The following is a 5562-nucleotide window of genomic DNA, read 5'->3' as shown; positions in this document are numbered from 1 at the left end:
AATGTTTCCCAGTATTGAAAATTATAATTATAAATTATTTATAATTATTATAATTATAATTATGTCGCTATGCTAGACGACATAATTACCTGGCACCTGATTTTTTTAAAAATCCACTCACATGCAGTCTCCTGCCAGAGGAGAGCGGTTGGAGACTGAATATGCATTTTTCTGGTTCTTTTCTTTTTTTTTTTTCATAAGAATTTGTCCCTCCGTGCTCCAGACAGAGCTAAAGAGTCACTCGAGAACTGTTTGACTTGGCAGTCTCCCTTATGTAAGATGGAGACTAAAGCAATGGAAAATATGAAAATCCAGAGACCTGCTACTCCGTGTTTGTTCTCATTTGTTCGTTTGATTTCTGGTGACTTAAGTTTTGTTTTGTTTTCAAGCCAAGCAAAACAAGGAAGTCCCCACTTACAGTCTTTAACCATGACTTGACTTGAAATGACAGTCTTAACTCTTCCATGATCCCTCTTGGGAGAAGAGACATGTGACCACCTTCATTTCAACAACAGGGCCCCAATAGAAGGGTTCATGCAAGCACCCAGGGTAACAGAAGAGTAAGAGGGCACAGCCCCCTAGCCCTAACTTGCCTCCATCTTATTCAGACATTTCATGGAAGGCTTTCCCTATAATGAGATGTGGAAATTTGAATAGGTATGGCTCCTATAGACTCATACGTTTCAATGCTTGCCCATAGTGAGTGGCACTATTAGGAGGTGTGGCCTTATTGGAGTAGGGGTGGCCTTGTTGAAGAAAGTGCTGTATACGTGGGTTTTGAGATCTCCTATGCTCAAGCTCTGCCCAGTATGGAATGAGAGCCTCCTCCTGGCTGCCTTCAGATCAAGTGTAGAATTCTCTGCTCCTTCTCCAGCTCCATGCCTGCCTGGATGCTGCCATGCTTCCTGCCATGATGATAATAGACTAAACCCCTTAAACTGTAAGCCAGCCCCAATTCAATATCTCATAAACAAAGAAGTGAATGGGAACTTAAGCATTCAAGGTACAGATAGGGAAAGAAAAGTCCTTGAATAATAAGAAAGACTGATTCATGATACATTAAAAAGAAAATGAAAATATTATCAAAACAACATCCCTAGTAATGAATTCTTACTCTTGCTAGGCATTATTTTAAATTCTTTACATGAAATAATTTGCTTCTGCTTTCTCTCTGTGTTTCTCTGTCTTTCCGTCTCTGTCTCTCTTTCTCTCATTTCTATCTCTGGACATAGTCTCATGTGCCAAGGCTGGCCTCAAACTTGTTACACAGTCAATGCTGACCTTGAACTTCTGATCTCCTCATCTCCTACCTCCCAGGAATTAAAATTGCAAGCATATGCTGCCATACCCAGTTCAACATTTCTTACAGAAACCTGTTGAAGATGCTGTCCCACTTCAGTGTCTGCTTGATGACTTAGCCCCAGAGTGTGGCAGGAGGCTGGAAGTGGGCCCTGAAACACAGAGAAGAGGGATCACAGACTGAGCCCCCTGAAAATGTGAGCCAAAATAAAGATGTGAGTGGCTTCTGTCAGAAACTGGGTCAGAGCAAGGAGAAAATTAATACGGAAAATTGGTCCCAGAAAAATGGATTGTTCCAGTGACTAAGCCTGACCACACAGACCTAAGACCTTTGAAACTGGTTTCTGATATGAATGTGAAGAAGGCTGGAGAAGTGGGCCAGAGAAGGAAGGGAATGCCGTCGGCAGAGCTCAGTGGGCAATGCTGATGGAAGCTCAATACCGAAATATTGAGAGAAAGGCTGGAAGGAAAGCCTGTGTTCACTGAGGATTCTGATGGCAGTGAGAGCTCTGAGGAACTGGGTCAGAAGCACTGCATTCTGGCCGTTTGTCTGCATTCTGACCGTGTGACGTTGAATTTCTTTTATTAATGTTTATTGGTTGTAAACAAACAAACAGCAGGAAGCTGGGGAGATACTCAGTTGGTAAAGTGATTGTCTTACATATATGAAAACCTGAATCAATCCCTAGAATTTGCATTTTTTAAAAAAGCCAGGCATGGCAATGTATTCTTGTAATCCCAGGGCTGGGGAGGTTAAGACAGGTAGAACCATGGAGCTGGCTGGACAACAAGCCCAGCCTTGGTGAGGCCCTGGCTAGTGACAGACCTATCTCAAAGGAGGTGGATGCTCCTAAGAATGACAACCAAGGTTGCCCTCTGGCTTCTATGAATGCATGCACACACACACATACACGGATTTCATTATGATATTTCCTACATGTATTGTCAGCATTCCTGCAAGGCTCTGCCACACAGTTACCTGGCAACAGTCAGGTCTGCCTGACTCACTATAAAAGGAGCTCTTTGCCCCCTCCTCTCTCTCTTGCTCTCCCTCTGTCCTCTCATCCTTTCCCCCTCTCTCCCCATCCCCCCTTTTTTCCTGGCATTCCCTCTCCCCCCCCCACCTCTGGTGTATGTGTGTGTTATGTGTGTGCGCGTACACATTTCTCTATCTCTACTCCATCCCCAACTTCCCTCCCTATGCCCTGAATAAACTCTATTCTATACTATACCATTGTGTGGCTGGTCCCTCAGGGGAAAGGGGTACCTCAGCACAGGCCCCACAAAGGCATCCCCTTCCACCTCACCATACCTTGCTTCTATCAAACATATCCTGGCTCTTTCTTTCTTTTGTTTATAAAGCACAGCATGTATATGATGTGCTTTGGGCACCCTCCAGCAATCCTCTCTTATGGCCTTGTGCCCTCCCACAGGTCCTCTTACCCCTTCTGTAGTTTTCATGGGTTTTGTTTTGTTGTTGCTGTTTTCTAAATCTAGGTTCCTCTTGAATGAGAGCATGAAGTTTTTGTCTGACCATGCCAGATCTCTCCTGACTATTTCAGTGAGCATGCCGATCACGATCACCGATCAGAGTCCAGTTTTTTCCCTGTAGGTACTGTCCCTCAGTATGGCTGAACAAAAATCCCTTTGTGATTTGTCTTCTCTCTCTCTCTCTCTCTCTCTCTCTCTCTCTCTCTCTCTCTCTCTCTCTTTCTCTGTCTGTCTCTCTCTTACACACACACACTCTCTCTCCCTCTCCCTCTCCCTCTCTCTCTCTCATGCACACACACACACATACACACATACACAGAGGGGGGAGAAAGGGAGGGAGGGAGGAAGGGAGGGAGGAAGAGGGTGTGTATTTGAGCTCAAATTAACCCATTAGCCGTCTAAGCAGAGGCGACATTCTTACAGGGTCGAGATTCTTACCTTTACGCAGCAACAAGGTTTTGGTCCTCCTTTGGTTCTGAAGAAAAGGAAAACAGACAAACAAAACCCTTCAGATATCGCCCTACAACACACATTAGCTTAAAAAAGCCTAAATTTGCTTTCCCACATCTTGCACTCTAATTTACACATATCTCTTACCTGATTTTAAAGGAATCCTATGGCTTTCTGCTTGCGAAGGAAGCTCGCAATGAAATTATATTCCCCAAATCACATTTTAAGAGACCATAATAAAGGCAAAGATGTGTTTCAGATGGCCTCTCCTTATGTACTTCCGCAGCTCACCACGCTGGAAACACTGGAGAGTAAAGTCCGTCACAATGCTTCATGCTGTGTCGCTGCAATTGGAAAGATGTCAGAATGTGTCACCAATCGGTACAAGCAATGTCCAAATTTATGCTTTCTTAAGCTAATGTTTTTGTAGGTAGCTATTTGAAATAAAAGACTGATTTGTAAAAACTGTGGCCATATAGCAAGACAAAAGACTAAGTGTGAGGATGGGGAAATAATAAACCCACTAACCAAGGCATTGTTAGCATTCTTTGTTCATTTCCATCAGTAATCATTTGTGTGTTTTTAAGGGCTTTTGTGACTTACGATCAAATTTCCTCAACTTCTGTGTTTTGGGGACAAATGAAGCCAGTTTGGCCACACTGTGAGCTTATACATAAATACCCTTGAGAATATATAAACAGAGACACGACTAATAGACTTGCCAACTTCTCTAATAAAGGTAAACTGTGCAGGCCAAGATATTTGGGATGGCTTAGTACTAATGTTGCTAATAAAGCTGCCCCCTGCTGTCCTGTATAGAAATGCAGAGGCTTAAAAAAAAATCAAAGAAGGGATTTTAAAAACCTACAAGATGGACTCTACAGCCTGGAGTCCCATAAAAGCCTTTTACATGATGAATACTGCTTGCCCTGGTGGAAATCAGTGTCATGGCATACAAATGACAACTGTGTCAATTTATTTCAGGCCTACCTGATACTATAATGTCCCCTCACTTTCCATTCCATTAGCAAACTTTAGCATTTAGATCCCATTTTGGGGTGAGGGAGTGTCAAAATTTCAAGTCGCCGAGACTAGACTCAAACTTACTATGGAGCTGAGATTTTGATCCCTCCTGCCTCCAACCCCCTTTTAGATTTCTAGTTTGGGAAAAAAAAATACGCTGGTAAATTCATTTCATACTTAAATCCAAAAGGTCCTTTTAATATGGCTTAGCATTCATATACCATATTTGCATTAAAAAGGATTACATGAAATACAATGGAGGTTGTAATAACCACGCTTACAGAAACAGCAAGAGAGGCTTTTGTTTGGTGCTGCTGTGCCTTGGATGTCATTTGTCCCTCTCAAAGGTTAATTGGGTTGAGAGATTGGTCCCCAGTGTGGCAAAATGGAAGCAGCAGGAGCTTCCCCGAGATGGGGCCTAGATGGGAGGTCCTATGTTGATGGGGAATGACTGGGGGTAGTCCTAGCAAGAGGATTATTCTAAAAGGTTGAATCTGACCCCACATGGTCAGTGTCGCTGTAGTTTCTCATCACTTGTCCGATGAGTGCTCCTGTCGCTGCCATCTGCTATGATGTCAGACAGCTGAGAGACCTCTTCCAGAGCTGAGCTGGTAACAGTACCATAGCCTTGAGCCTCCAGAACTGAGAGTTAAATAAACCGCATTTCTTTCTATGAATACCCCGCTCTGGCTATTACATTGCGGTAATGAAATACTCATCTACGTCAGCCAGGCAGTCTTTGAACACGTGACTTCACTTTACCCTTATAACGACTCTGTGAAATGAGTTACTGTCTCCTGTTGCAGTTTGAATATAAAATGTCCCCACAGACTCATGTGTTAAAAGCCTAGTTACCAGCCGGGCGTGGTGGCGCACGCCTTTAATCCCAGCACTCGGGAGGCAGAGGCAGGTGGATTTCTGAGTTCGAGGCCAGCCTGGTCTACAAAGTGAGTTCCAGGACAGCCAGGGCTATACAGAGAAACCCTGTCTCACAAAACAAAACAAAAAACAAAACAAAACAAAACAAAAAAAGCCTAGTTACCTACTGGGGCTATTTTCAGAGGGCATGGAAGCGATTGGGGACAGCACAGTTGGAGGAAGTGAGCCCCTGGGGGCGTGTCTCTGAAAGGTATTTTGTCCTGACCCCTCCTAATCTCTCTTTGCATCCTAGGCACAACAAAGTGAACAGCTTTGCTCCTCCCTGTCCCTGCTTATGCGACCCTTCCCCCCAGCTTCCCCTTTCCCATGACCCTAAAATTTGTGAAACTCTAACAGGCCTAGCAGAATGCAGATTATTCT

At 43.8% G+C, this 5562-nt stretch overlaps 1 long non-coding RNA gene across 1 annotated transcript; it reads right to left on the bottom strand.

Moving 5' to 3' along the window:
* Window positions 1–1252: 1252 nt before the first annotated feature.
* On the bottom strand, window positions 1253–3578 carry LOC115030095. Its single transcript, XR_003835722.1, has 3 exons — window positions 3388–3578; window positions 3229–3265; window positions 1253–1451 (listed from the first exon to the last, which is right to left on the bottom strand). It is a non-coding gene; the product is annotated as an uncharacterized LOC115030095 (long non-coding RNA).
* Between the last annotated feature and the right edge of the window lie 1984 nt (window positions 3579–5562).

The sequence above is a fragment of the Mus caroli genome, chromosome X, assembly GCF_900094665.2.
Source record: "Mus caroli chromosome X, CAROLI_EIJ_v1.1, whole genome shotgun sequence".
In the NCBI taxonomy this organism is placed as follows: domain Eukaryota; kingdom Metazoa; phylum Chordata; class Mammalia; order Rodentia; family Muridae; genus Mus; species Mus caroli.
Note: the sequence above shows the minus strand (reverse complement) of the source record. Positions and strands in the feature narration are given on the sequence as shown.